The 15,440-nt window shown below is 42.0% G+C and overlaps 1 long non-coding RNA gene across 1 annotated transcript; it reads left to right on the top strand.

The window, feature by feature from the left end:
• The first annotated feature begins 1,081 nt into the window (after positions 1–1,081).
• Positions 1,082–2,426, top strand: LOC308408748. Its single transcript, XR_013973839.1, has 2 exons — positions 1,082–1,544; positions 2,096–2,426. It is a non-coding gene; the product is annotated as an uncharacterized lncRNA (long non-coding RNA).
• Positions 2,427–15,440: the final 13,014 nt, after the last annotated feature.

Below are 15,440 nucleotides of genomic sequence, written 5' to 3'. Positions count from 1 at the left end.
AACAAAGTAAAGCTATTTTTTGGCTACCAGCCGACAGGGACCCCGCCGTATTAGTCAGAGGTCCCTTTACTACAGTTCGGAGTCGCGAACCTTCAGTAATAGTAATAAATCACACAGCAATAGTACATTCACGTAGTTGTAAAAAGCATGATAATATATTAAGTAATCCAAAGTATTCAGAATACGTTACTGTCATTGAGTAACGTAACGGAATACGTTACAGAATACATTTTGGGGCATGCATTCTGTATTCTGTAATGGAATACATTTTAAAAGTAACCTTCCCAACACTGCCAGTATAGCATTGTGAGCTCTACATTCTGAATGGGGAAAGTGACCTTATTCAATTAATATCAACTACTAATGCCCATTCTGCGAATACCCATCACCTTGTATCTCTGTTTTGGTCACCACCACCAACCCCTAAGGAAACACTTGGTTCTTTAATAATTAAATGCTCCAATGTCTTCACAACTACACAGTGTACAATGAGATTTTAAGATGATATGATTTTCTGCTTTTTGCAGAAAACAGATGTTTCAGGAAAGCAGCTGAGAAACCCAAATTTAGTAGATCAGTGAAAATCTCAAAAATTAAATTAAAGAGGCTAAAACTGTGCAGATGGGTGTTAATGCAATAATGTTTGTTTACAGCTTTAAGGAGGCTGAAAACACTTCTTCACCATTACATACTTTACATGGTTAGAGAGTTGCTTTAGAAATTATGCACCCATTATCTATTTATTCAGATGTGAAGCATGGATCTCTGTATAGTAAGTGTGTTATCCTTTGTGGCCATGTGGGAGCTGTGTATCACACTCACATGAAAGCCCGAGGCTGTCCCAGGAGAAGTGTGTAAATCTCTTACTGTACATTCAGCCACCTTTTTATAATGACTTCTGCAGTTCTATTATTACCAAGGCATAGATTTCATGTTTGTCAAGGCAGAAAATAATAGCTCTGAAAGTGTTACATTCCTCTATGAAAAATGTGAAAAAGAAAAGCTCAGCTAAAATGTGCTGACTGTGGGCGAGTGCACACTGTACCTCCCACGAAGAAGAGGGGATACCGTGATTTGTATGTGTAACCCAGTGTTAAAAACGGGATTAAAAGTATAAATATTCATACTCTCACGATGGGAATAAATATTGATAAAAACAAAATTAATTATAATAAATACTGATAAAAAGCATGTAAACATAAGTTTAATATGTACATATGTATATGTGGTATATAGATGGTGTGGGGGCAGGACTTAGTCCTTTAGAGTGTGTTTGTCAGATCCACTGAGCGACCAATCATTGGCCGGTCTGACCCTCCCCCCAGTCTGTGCGCTGCTGAGACACCTGTGCGTGCCTTCGTGTGCCAGTAAGATACGCCAGAGACACAGACGGTGAAAGATCAGTTTACCCGTGCGGCGAAGAAGCTAGCTGGATAGTGAAAGTCCTTTTTTCGGCGAGAATAATAAGAGTGATACTGTATTCCAGAGGCCGTGAGCCAACGTGAGCACTGTGAAGCCCCGTGTAGCATTTGTTGCTTTGCATGGTAAGTCCCAGGCAGTACACGTGCGCTAGCATAGCATGCTACTTGCCGCTAGCTCCGATGCTAACTTCTGTTAGCCATTTTGCAATGAAAGTGCCTTTTCTGAGGCTAAAGCAATTAGCACTGAGTCTGCTGCACTGCATACGAGATGTTCTTTAAAGGTTTATGTCACATTACTGTGGTATTGATGTATAATGTATGGTTTTGTGCGATGTTATGTTAGCACATGTTCACTTTTCTCATGGTGCTAATTATAGTTCTGCACAATTAAGTATTAGCAACGTGAAATTAAGTGCCTTCACCTGCACTGTACTTAGCTGAAACTTGATAAGTCTCAAGCCAATGTGTATTTTTAATGCGCTGCTGAGCTATTTTGTATTGTTTTAAATGTGTGTTTCCTATGCACTTTTTCCCTTTGAAATGAGAATAATTTGTTGTACAACATAGAATATTTTGAAGAAAATTTAGAAGCACTACAAGCAACCAGTAGTAATAATAAGTTACAGGCATGATAGCTTAAATGTTGAACTACTGTGTTCTGGCCTGGTCCCCAGGTCAGGTTTTTTCCTTTGCTTATTTGGATTGGATTGGTTTTGAGGACCTGAGAAGAATCGAGGATCCCTTTTCCAGTACTGGATGGCGAGCCCAGCCCAAAGAGCCGGATGAACTGGTAGATTGTAACCCGACTGGTTACAAACACACTGAGTGACTACTGAACATTGAAAGACTGAAATTGACTTTTAAAAAAAAGACACAAAAGACAATATATCCTTAGGTCGACCATTTGTGGGGTTTATTTTATTTTGTTTTCAAGAAGCGCGCTCTACTTTTGTTAAATGTGCACAACTTTAATAATTGCTAATAAATGCAATTGTGTTTTCTACACCTACTGTGTACAAGTCCTCTGTTGTCATACACCCTTGGCTCCTACGAATCTAGAACCTGTCTGATCTGGTCCATATTTCCCTTCTGTCCGCGTACTGCGGTTAAAGGTAACTATACTGCCCGCACTACATGCAAAGAAGGCAAGAAGTAGCACTAACAGGTCTAGTATTGCACCACCAGTGTTACATAAGTAAAAGTGGCGAGCCAGCCAGGAGCCTAGAGTGTTGTGTGACAACATTGGAATCCTCTTTGACCCTTGATCAGACGCTCACATACTATGAAAATGGATTTTGTCGAGAAGTATGCCGTTAAAGTACCAAATGCCATTATTGTTAGCGGTGTTACAGATAGAGAGAAAGACAAAGAGGTATTTGAGTTTCTGGAGCAACATGGTACTATTCGTAGAGTACTCGCTGTCGATGATGACTCTTCTGCATTCCACAAAAGCCAGATTGTAGAGTTCGAGTCCGGTGCAGCCGTTGAAATATTAGCACCTAAGCTGCCTTACCTCTTACAGTCCACTGACAATCCAGATGTCAGTTACCGCATTCGAGCCTTAACTGACGTCTATACTAAGACCGTAGGGGGCAGTGTTACTGAGGCTTACATTAGCAACCTGAAGGGTTTAGCCAAGTTAAGTGGGAAGGATTTCGAAGAAGTGTTGCGGGAGGCCCTATCCACAATAGGGAACACCATTGAAGCTGCTGAGACAGCTGAGAGAAACCCTGAAAATGATGCTGCTGATCAGACTTGCCCTGTGGTAGGATCCACACAACTTGGAGCCTCACCTTCAGTCTTAACTGAACTGCCTCACCCTCCTGAACCCATTCAGGGCACATTCCAACGCCCCATGAGACCAAACTTGACACCTCAAATGTTGAGTCCAACTGACCTCAACCCACCAGAGGTTCAGAAAGTAGTAGTCGAGCATGTTGTCAAGAGTGTTGAAAAGACATCACATGCTCACTCTACATTAAGACTCAGAGCTTTCTCTGGCAAGATGCCCAGACCTTACAGCGAAGCTGACTATGAAACATGGCGTTCTCATGTTGACTTGTTGATGGAAGATGCTTCTTTGTCCGAGTTGGGAAAAACTCGTAAGATTCTTGAAAGTCTCCTTGCTCCCGCTTCTGATGTCATCCGCCCTCTTGAGCCAGAAGCCACTCCTGGAGACTATCTTAAACTTCTGGATTCAGCTTTTGGCACCGTCGAAGATGGTGAGGAACTGTTTGTACGCTTCATGAACACCCTCCAAGATCATGGTGAAAAGCCCTCTGCTTATCTGCTTCGTTTGCAGGTGGCAGTCAATCACACCGTGCGCAGAGGTGGGCTTGAACCACATGAAGTAAATAAGCAGCTTCTTAAACAGTTTTACAGAGGCTGCTGGGATGATAACTTGCTAACGGAGTTGCAATTGGAGCTAAAGCATAAGGAGCCGCCCACTTATGCAGAGCTATTGCTTCTCCTGCGTACTGCAGAAAACCGACAAGAAGTTAAAAACACGCGAATGAAGAAACACTTTAGCACCACGAAACCAAAAGCAGTGTCTCATGAACAGACGGTCACTGAAACAAATGCAGATGTTCGCCAAGCACAGTCAGATAGTCTAGAAGAGCTGAAAAAACAAGTTGCCGATCTAAAAAGCCAATTAGCTGCCGTTGTGAAGCCAAAGAAACAAGCAACACTGAAGACAGTTCGAACAAGGAAACCTGAAAATAAAAAACCTGACCATGCCAAACCTGAAGACTCACCTCCACCCAGCCGCCGCAGTACTAGGCCCAAGCCCTGGTATTGCTTCCGCTGTGGGGAAGATGGACATATAGTAGCCACTTGTGAGTCAGAGCCCAATCCTGCCCTTGTAGTTGCAAAACGAAAGGAATTAAGAGTGAGAAGGCAGATATGGGACAGGCAGAATGACCAGCTTTCTTTAAACTAAATTCTGCCTCCGTTGCGGGACAAATGGAGGCTGATGCTTTGTTAACCCGTCCCACCCAGGTTAAACAAAAAGCTTCACCTAAAAAGCGTGCCAGCCTAAAGTCACACACAAGATCAGATTCCTTCGACTTTCCTAAAGGTCTAATTGGTACGAAGAGTACTGCACAAGTGAAAGTTAATGGTCACACAGTGAGTTGTTTGCTAGATACTGGTTCCCAGGTGACTACAGTCCCCGAGTCCTACTATCGTCAGCATTTGTCCTCTCATGAGATTAAGCCATTGTTTGAACTTTTAGAAGTTGAGGGTGCCAACGGTCAGTCTGTGCCTTACTTAGGCTACATTGAACTGCATGTCACTTTCCCAAAGGACTTCCTTGGCATTGAAGCTGAAGTGCCGACACTTGCCTTAGTTGTCCCCGATGTGCGCACAGCTTCTCAGTCCTTAGTGCTAATTGGGACAAACACATTAGATGTACTTTATGAGCTGTACTCTAACACATGCCATGAACTGCAGCTGAACCTGCCATATGGCTATAGGGCAGTTCTAAAAGTTCTTGAGTCACGACACAAACAGTCCAAAGACAGTAGTCTTGGTTTAGTGACGATGCACAACAAAGAGCCACAGTTGATTCCAGCAGGCCAAACTGTTGTTCTAGATGGTGCTGTAGCTGTGTCAGCCGGTAACGGTGAAAAGTCTGTCTTGTTAGAGTATCCACGAATGTCAGCCTTACCTGGTGACATCCTTGTGAAACCTTGTCTCATAGACCTACCTGAACGAGCACCTTACCTTGTACCAGTTATACTCACCAATGAATCCGAACATGATGTGACAATCCCTCTAAATTGTGTCATCGGAGAAGTCAGTGCATATCAAAGAGTTCTATCTCACGAACACTCAGTGAGAACTCCAAGATCCCGAACTGAGCAGAAGTCAAATGTAACATATAACTTTGACTCTTCCCCTATTAGCGCTGAATGGAAGGAGCGCATAACCGAAAAACTAAGCCAAATGCCCGAAGTGTTTGCACAGAATGATCTTGACTTTGGAAAGACGGATCAAGTGAAACACACAATCAGATTGTCAGATGAAACACCGTTCAAGCATAGAGCGCGTCCCATACATCCGAACGACCTGGAGGCAGTCCGTAAGCACCTCAAAGAACTGCAAGAAGCTGGCGTGATCAGGGAATCTACCTCCCCTTTCTCTTCACCCATTGTAGTCGTGCGGAAGAAAAATGGTGAAGTCCGCCTCTGTATCGACTACAGAAAGCTTAACGCGCAGACTATGAAGGATGCTTACGCTCTCCCCAATTTGGAGGAAACGTTTTCCACCTTGATCGGGTCGCAATGGTTCTCTGTCCTGGATTTAAAATCTGGGTACTACCAAATTGAGATGGAGGAGCTGGACAAACCAAAGACGGCGTTCGTATGTCCCATCGGCTTTTGGGAATTTAATAGAATGCCCCAAGGCATTACAAATGCCCCCAGCACATTCCAGCGGCTCATGGAGAAATGTATGGGCGACATGAACCTGCGCGAAGTGATCGTGTTTCTCGATGACATCATTGTATTCTCCAAGACACTTGAAGAACATGAGGCTCGCTTAATGAAAGTTCTTGATCGCCTGAAAGAATATGGGCTCAAACTCTCACCCGAAAAATGCAAATTTTTCCAAACTTCTGTCAGATATCTTGGGCATATTGTGTCCAGCAAGGGAGTGGAGACTGACCCTGAAAAGGTGGAAGCCTTAAGTACCTGGCCTGTGCCCCGTGATCTTAAACAGCTCCGCTCATTCTTAGGCTTTTCAGGGTACTACAGGCGGTTCATTAAGAACTTTTCGAGTATCGTTAAGCCCCTCACTGACTTAACATCAGGCTACCCTCCTTTGCGCAAAAGCACAAAGCCTAAAGCTAAGTCTGTCCAGTACCATGACCCCAAGACACCTTTCGGCGAGCGATGGACTCCCTCTTGTGATTTTGCTTTCAAAACCATCATTGAAAAGCTCAGTACTGCGCCTGTATTGGGTTTTGCTGACCCTAAACTGCCATATACGCTCCATACGGACGCCAGCACTACAGGGCTTGGCGCCGCGCTCTATCAAGAGCAGAATGGCCAGACTAGGGTGATAGCTTATGCAAGCCGTGGGTTGTCTAGGAGTGAATCTCGTTATCCCGCCCATAAGTTAGAGTTCTTAGCTTTGAAGTGGGCAGTAACGGAAAAGTTTGCAGATTACTTATATGGAAATCAGTTTACTGTCGTAACAGACAATAATCCTCTGACGTACATATTAACTACTGCTAAGATGGATGCCATGAGTTACAGATGGCTAGCTGCCCTGTCAACGTTTAGCTTTAAGCTCCAGTACAGAGCAGGCAAGCTTAACTCAGATGCAGATGGCCTTTCTAGACGGCCACATGGCGAGTTGCTTAACGACGCAGTGTCCCAAAAAGAGCTCGACCGCATACAGCAGTTCACACAGACTCACCTGTCCCTACCTGACAGCAGTTTAAGTCCTGAAGTAGTGTCTGCTATTTGTGAGAAACACCTTGTATGCAGCTCTCAAAATGACACCATCCCTTTGGTTCACTCGCTAGCCATTTCTGCAGCTGCCATTCCAGGTGACTTTGTCAATGAAAATGACTGTGGTGGTCTTCCTGTTATGCCCCATATGTCCCCTGAACAGATCACAAACGAACAAAGAACAGACCCTTGTCTGAGGGAAGTTATTGCACAAATTGAAACTGGAGAAAAGGTCCCACCAACTGTGCGAGCTGAACTTCCTGACATCAACCTTCTACTCCGAGAGCTCAATCGATTGGAGATGCACAATAACATCCTGTATCGAACTCGCCAAGATGGAGGAGATGTTACCTACCAGCTTGTCTTACCTGAACAGCTCCGTGACTCAGTCTTCCAAAGCCTCCACTGTGACATGGGCCACTTAGGCACTGAACGTACCTTAGATCTTGCCCGAACAAGGTTCTATTGGCCTCGCATGGCAGCATATATAGAACATAAGATCAAAACATGCAACCGCTGTGTAAGACGTAAAACTCCTCCAGAAAAAGCAGCTCCACTTGTGAATATCAAATCCACCAGACCCCTCGAATTAGTCTGCATGGACTTCCTGTCCATTGAGCCTGATCGAAGTAATGTAAAGGATGTGCTTGTATTAACCGATCATTTCACGAAATATTCATTAGCCATCCCTACCAGCAATCAGAAAGCTCAGACCGTTGCAAAAGCCCTTTGGGACAACTTCATAGTCCACTACGGGATACCCGAACGATTGCATAGCGATCAAGGTCCCGACTTTGAGTCCCACATTATCCAAGAGCTTTGCAAGATCATGGGCATTCGCAAAATCCGGACAACACCCTATCACCCCAGAGGAAACCCGGTAGAACGTTTCAATAGGACGTTACTAAGTATGCTAGGTACTCTTGAGGAAAAGGACAAAACTCAGTGGCACAACTATGTCAAACCACTCGTTCATGCGTACAATTGTACGAAAAATGATACAACCGGTTTTGCCCCATATGAGTTAATGTTTGGCCGTCAGCCAAGATTGCCAGTCGATCTAGCATTTGGGCTGCCCTTTAACAACAAAAGTTTCAAGTCGCATTCTCAGTACATAACAAAACTAAAGGCAACTCTACAAGAGACCTACAAACTAGCAACAGACCATGCTAACAAAATGGCAGAAAGAAACAAAACAAGATTTGATATGCGAGTGAAACCCTCAAAACTAGAGCCAGGTGACAGAGTTTTGGTGCGTGCAGTCCGTCTCAGAGGCAAGCACAAGCTAGCCGACAAGTGGGAGACTGATATTCACGTTGTGGTGAACCAAGCAGGTGACTTGCCCGTCTACAGTATAAAACCCCTAACAAAAGAGGGCCCAGTCCGCACAGTCCACCGCGATCTCTTGCTCCCTTGTGGTTTTCTTGCCCCTGTTGAAGAGAAACCTGTCCAACCAACTCATGTACGCAAACCAAAAACAAGGCAATCACCTAAACAACATGAGGAATGTGATCATTCAGAACTGGAAGATGAGGATATCTGTTGGTTCAGAGAGGAACCTCTTCAAGAGCCCATAAAGGTCACTCGAGTCTATGAGATTCCCCAGCCAAAGACACACCCTAATGATGACGATCATACTGAAACTCATTTGCCTGGAGGAGACAACTTACATGAACATGACAACCTGCCTGGAGGAGACAACTTACATGAACATGACAACTTGATTGGAGCTGACAATTTAACCGGATGTGACAACTTACCTGAATGTGGAAATCCACTTGGATATGGAAGCCTAGAGGAGAGTGAAACCATGGTGGAACACTCAACCACTGACAATGAAAGCGAGAGTGATGCCAACTTACCCGATGGATCTACCTGTGATGGGCCAGTGGAAGAAGACAACTCAAATGATAATCAAGCAAACTCAAGTCAGTCAAATACTGAGAGTGAAGCCACAGCGACTGTAAGGCGCTCAGAGAGAACAAGAACCCAACCAGAACGACTGCAATATAGTCGGTTGGGAAATCCTCTCGTTTCCATTGCCCAGTCCCTGTTTCAAGGTCTAAGCCTGGCTTTTACCAGTGCCTTGACAGAACAAGATTCTGTGGTCATCCCCATGAAGGCTGGTTCCCCTGTCATTACCGTTTAGCTATCCCATGCAAAGGGACTTGCATGATTCTAAGAGGGGATAGTGTAACCCAGTGTTAAAAACGGGATTAAAAGTATAAATATTCATACTCTCACGATGGGAATAAATATTGATAAAAACAAAATTAATTATAATAAATACTGATAAAAAGCATGTAAACATAAGTTTAATATGTACATATGTATATGTGGTATATAGATGGTGTGGGGGCAGGACTTAGTCCTTTAGAGTGTGTTTGTCAGATCCACTGAGCGACCAATCATTGGCCGGTCTGACCCTCCCCCCAGTCTGTGCGCTGCTGAGACACCTGTGCGTGCCTTCGTGTGCCAGTAAGATACGCCAGAGACACAGACGGTGAAAGATCAGTTTACCCGTGCGGCGAAGAAGCTAGCTGGATAGTGAAAGTCCTTTTTTCGGCGAGAATAATAAGAGTGATACTGTATTCCAGAGGCCGTGAGCCAACGTGAGCACTGTGAAGCCCCGTGTAGCATTTGTTGCTTTGCATGGTAAGTCCCAGGCAGTACACGTGCGCTAGCATAGCATGCTACTTGCCGCTAGCTCCGATGCTAACTTCTGTTAGCCATTTTGCAATGAAAGTGCCTTTTCTGAGGCTAAAGCAATTAGCACTGAGTCTGCTGCACTGCATACGAGATGTTCTTTAAAGGTTTATGTCACATTACTGTGGTATTGATGTATAATGTATGGTTTTGTGCGACGTTATGTTAGCACATGTTCACTTTTCTCATGGTGCTAATTATAGTTCTGCACAATTAAGTATTAGCAACGTGAAATTAAGTGCCTTCACCTGCACTGTACTTAGCTGAAACTTGATAAGTCTCAAGCCAATGTGTATTTTTAATGCGCTGCTGAGCTATTTTGTATTGTTTTAAATGTGTGTTTCCTATGCACTTTTTCCCTTTGAAATGAGAATAATTTGTTGTACAACATAGAATATTTTGAAGAAAATTTAGAAGCACTACAAGCAACCAGTAGTAATAATAAGTTACAGGCATGATAGCTTAAATGTTGAACTACTGTGTTCTGGCCTGGTCCCCAGGTCAGGTTTTTTCCTTTGCTTATTTGGATTGGATTGGTTTTGAGGACCTGAGAAGAATCGAGGATCCCTTTTCCAGTACTGGATGGCGAGCCCAGCCCAAAGAGCCGGATGAACTGGTAGATTGTAACCCGACTGGTTACAAACACACTGAGTGACTACTGAACATTGAAAGACTGAAATTGACTTTTAAAAAAAAGACACAAAAGACAATATATCCTTAGGTCGACCATTTGTGGGGTTTATTTTATTTTGTTTTCAAGAAGCGCGCTCTACTTTTGTTAAATGTGCACAACTTTAATAATTGCTAATAAATGCAATTGTGTTTTCTACACCTACTGTGTACAAGTCCTCTGTTGTCATACACCCTTGGCTCCTACGAATCTAGAACCTGTCTGATCTGGTCCATATTTCCCTTCTGTCCGCGTACTGCGGTTAAAGGTAACTATACTGCCCGCACTACATGCAAAGAAGGCAAGAAGTAGCACTAACAGGTCTAGTATTGCACCACCAGTGTTACATATGCCTCCAACCACTGATCACATATCGTGAATGGTGTCGCGATGGGGTAAAAGGGAGCAGGGGTACAGATGGATCCCTGAGGCACCTCCATTAAGCAAAGTTTAACAAGGTAAGCATTTCTTGTGTTACACTGGTGTCAAATGCACTGCTGCCTGTAAAGTGCCTAGGGATACATTTTTCAAGTGTGAACACAAAAGGTACAATAAGACTTTGGCCTTCAGCCATATGGGAAAATAGTTGAATGAGAAGAAAATCTATTTATAACATCACATTTGCCATGCTCAGTAGAAACCAAAATAAACGTCTGTGTGTATGATAAGCTAAAAACAACTTTGGAAAGAAAGGTCTATTTAGCCAGCTTGAAAAGGAAATTGGGGACTCATTAGCCATCAGGAAGCTGGTCCTGAACATTGGCAAGCTCCCGCAGAGAGTTCCACTGAGGCTAGGAGATGTTCTGTAATTTCCAACCCGGAGCTAATCTGTACAGCATGCTGTGTGGTGAGATTGCGATTTCTACTTGGGGCGGATGGCGTGGTGGCGGTGGTGTTGGTGGTGCTGGGAGGGGGGGGATGATGGATTTGTTGCATTTGAACTCCCTCATGTCTTCCTTGTCACGTCTGTAATTAAATATGTGCTCCCTGGGAGACAGAGGGGTACCGAGTAATAAAAAGCAAGCTTTGTAAGAGTCCCTCTCCCTCTCTCTCTCTCTTTTGATGTTTTAGTTTGTGTTTGTTGGCATAGTGACAACCCCCAAGACATGCCTTACATGCAGTTTTAATGCTTTTAAAAGAAAATCTCAATATCAGCCAAGAACCATATCTGCTCATACCTCGCTATGAGCTTGCAGTCAGCAAAGAATGTGGTATAATGTTAATTAAATGGCTGTAATGCACATTTCCTTTCATATAGCCTAAGAGGAAAAAATAAATGGAGGTACTTTCTGTATTTACAGCAATTTTGAAAGACTACTGTATGTCCTAATTAAATTTTTTCCACTTTTTTTCTCTTGTGGTAAATATGAGGTTTGAAACTGCAGAGCAGAGAACGCTCAGGGGTCATTAAAGCATAGTACTGAAAAACAACAACAAAAACTGGCAGTCACACTCTGTCTGTTATATTTTATAGCCACTATTTAAATTTTCTTTGTTAGTCTGTTTTGTGATTCACCATTGGATTTGTTTTTGTCCAACTGGAAGTTCAAAGGGTTCAAAATTTTGGACTTTCAACTGTCAACGGATCAATTTTTATAAAGTTGGTATTTACTTAAATTTCCTGCTCTGAATAATCAAAAAAGGTATCAGTTTTAACTGGTGTTCTTGAAATCTTATTCTGGCAAGAACATTCGGATAGAAAGAAAATGTTCTATGTGAATCATATCCCCAGAACACAAGCTTGATTTATTGAAAGTTATTGATCTAACTCATGGATGTTTTTTTTAGGGAGGATAATTTGTTTTAAAGGGAAGGTGTAGAGCCAAAGATGTTGTGTGAGATGAGAGGTACATGGAAAAAAGAGAAGAAAAAAGCATAGGAAGTTAGTTGTTGTTTGGTCCACTTATCAGCACAATCAGCTGTTTCAACAGCAGCTGCAACCTGTAGTACATGGAGCAATCAAGGCAGGCTAACCCCCTTAGTGCATAATTGCTGCAATTTGTGTCAGAAGTCAGACTCATAATTTAGTATCAAAAATCTGAACACATGTATGTGATACTAGCCTAGTCTAACAGCTGTTTGTGAGGTCATTACAAAAATCAGTCTACTGTTTAGTGTGGACGCGTTATCACTGCCTTTTTCATGTCACTGAGCACGAGTTATTATTAAATGTAGTTCAATAGCAAGTATATATTTCATGTCAGGAACATGTGAAATATACCATGTGTATATCACCATGACAAAAGAAAAAAAAATCTTCATGCTTCAATCATTTTAGGACAAAAAGAGGTTGGATCAAAATTATCGCAACCATGTGCAATGAACTTACAACCTCATTGGACCAAATCTGCAACCACTCACGGTTGTTGTGGTCGTTCAAAATGGTGATAAAGACAGACTCTTTAATTTGGGAAGGAGTTGAGTTGCAGAGTCATTACAATGTGTTAGCAATCACAGCATGATCACAGAAAGGATTCCCTCTGCCACAAACCCTCTAACCTCTTTTTGGCCTTTTTAAAAGTGGAAAATATGAATTTTATGAAGAATAAAGAATAAAAAAAAGAGTGCCATTATTTGAAAATCTCATAAACTCATATTTTAGTCACAATGGAACATAGAAAATACATTACACGTTTAAATGGAGAAATCTGTTCTAAGTGTCATATCTCAGAAAAGCTGGAACTTTTCTTTGGAAAGTTGAAAAATGTTTGCCTTGTTTATCTCTGTGTAACATCCCCACTTCTTTTAATAACATTCCTGGCAACTGAGGAGAACAGCTGCTGGACTTTTGGGAGAGAAATGTTATCCCATTTTTGTCTGATGTAGGCTTCTAGCTGCTCAGCAGTCCTGGGTCTTTGTTGTGTTTTTCATTTTCATTTCACGATGTGTCAAATGTTTCCAGCTGGTGAAAGGTCTTGACTGCAGACCTCCAAAGCTATGCTGTTCTAATTGCTGCAGGATGCAATAGTATGCAGCTTAAAATATTCAAGACTTTTCCTCAAAAAGATGTCATCGGATAGGAGCATATGTTGGAAAAGGGTAATTAGACATAGTTTAAAACAAACAAACAAACAAACAAAAAACTTTGTTGGATACCCCAAATAAATAAATGTTCTTGGGAAGAAAAATGCAGTTTTTGCAGGACTCACTCAAGATCCAATTTTGGGGGTTTGCTCAGTATCACGGGCATTTGCTTTTAATTAGAAAAGTAATTCAATACAAAAGAGTTGTTTCTTTTTTATGTAAATAGGTTCATTTTATGGGTCATTTTGCATTAAAAGTCCCTCGGATTACCATTGTCAGTTGCACTGTAGCCGTGTAAGTAATGTGTAATTTATTATAGAGCAGCACGTTGGTCATCGTGTGTTAGTACCTCAGCAAGTTTAATAGTTTCATAACACCCCATAATAAATCCCTTCAGACCAATCTGATTCCGTTGTTTGCACTCCTTATTTGTTTTCCCAGCATACAGAACTGGCTGTTAGAGCCGGAAGAGCTGATTTATTTATTTAAATAAGGCACTGCATGAAAAGTGCACACAGCTGCCTAAGCCTGAGTACATGAACCTTACTAAAACTGTAAGTTTGAAGATTTAGATGCAATGTTGAAGCTATTTAAATAAAGTTTTTAGAGGGCAACTCCAGTACAGATTAAGTGTGTATTAGAAAATAAACATTAATCAGTGGTTGACATTACATAGGCTGCTAATGTGTGCTGGCTAGCTGGTTAAAACCGTAGTTGTTTGTACAATGCAGCATTTGCTATTTGTTCCGCGTCCAAATTTCCTCACCAATTCTTTTATTCAAAGTCTCAAGTCACAAGTTATGTTTTTAGGTCCATTCTTGCCTGTGTCTAGCTGAAAGACTATAATTTTTGTGACATGAGTCTAAAAGTCCAGGACTCAACTCTGCTTAATTACTGTATTCGTTCGCTACACTGAACACAGGAAGCTGCTCGCGATGGCTCCTGAACAGTTCAGATTACAAAAATAGCTTACTGTGATAAAATCTCAAAGTTACTTGAATGTTAACAGTTTGGTTGTTTGTCCGCAAATGCGTAACAATATGTGAAATAGTGTACCTGTGATGTGTTTCGACAACAAAAGCAAATTAAGTCCCAACAATGTGGGCCCTGCACTGCCCGCCAGCATATATTACTGGCCATAAATCCAGTTTTATCGCTCCTGCATTCTTGAGGATAAATGTCCTCTCTACAAAGTGATATTAGGTATCACTGTGCAAACACAAAAGCGATGATATTTCCTCTATCTCATGCATTGCTCATACAGAATCTTTGTGATCAGGGTTGAGGGGTCGTTTAGCGCTCAGCTTTTATCTCATATTTCAACAGAACAAGGAGCCAATTTGCCTCTGTGCTTCACTGATGCAGGTTTATTGTGATTGTCTCATCAGCAGTTTCATATAATCATAATAATTATGTGACACTTTGCATCATGAAGTGCTTTCTAGAATATACATGTTCTACACTATTGAACACGTTGAAATAAATCTTCATTTTCACCAGACTAGAAAGTCAGAGCTGGATCTGATATTGCCATTTTGACAGCCTTTCCAAGATCATATTTCAGGTCTAACATGTTCATTCCTTCTGCATATAAATGACTGTACAGTTTGTACAAGGGAGTGGAATACATTCCTCCCACAAACTGCCCATGCCTATACCCTATCTCAGCAGCCATCAGACTAGATAATGCACACCGATTCCACTCTGCTGCTGTAGAGATTGCAGTTTCAACAAAATAAAAAATAGTCGGGAAAAAATGCAGTGTTTGTCATATCTGCCCCGATGCTCACTGTGTGAGAGCGTGGCTCCTGTGTTTCTCTGTACACAGGTTGTTGAGCAAACTTGTTATGATGGACTTGGGTTTGTGTTGTCAACTCTGCAAATGATCTGTGACTGAGGCTGTCTGCCAGCCCCGATCATGCAGATACTGCCATAAAGTCATGTTTATCAGTTTTGTTTTATATTTTGTCTGTCCTCAGACTGGGAATATTCATAATTGTATTCAGGAATATGCAGTAAATCAGAGAAATTATACTATTCCTTTCCAAGAAGAATCTTGTGTTTTTCTCAGACATAGACATAGTAGCTTTAAGTTAGCATGAGCAGCCTAGCCATGGCAGTTTTACCAATAAGTAGTAAAAAATGTTCTCTGTCAAAAGT

The sequence above is a fragment of the Rhamphochromis sp. 'chilingali' genome (genome assembly GCF_963969265.1).
Source record: "Rhamphochromis sp. 'chilingali' genome assembly, chromosome: 13".
Lineage (NCBI taxonomy): Eukaryota > Metazoa > Chordata > Actinopteri > Cichliformes > Cichlidae > Rhamphochromis > Rhamphochromis sp. 'chilingali'.
The sequence above is the reverse complement of the archived record's forward strand: the minus strand, read 5'-3'. Positions and strand labels throughout refer to the sequence as shown.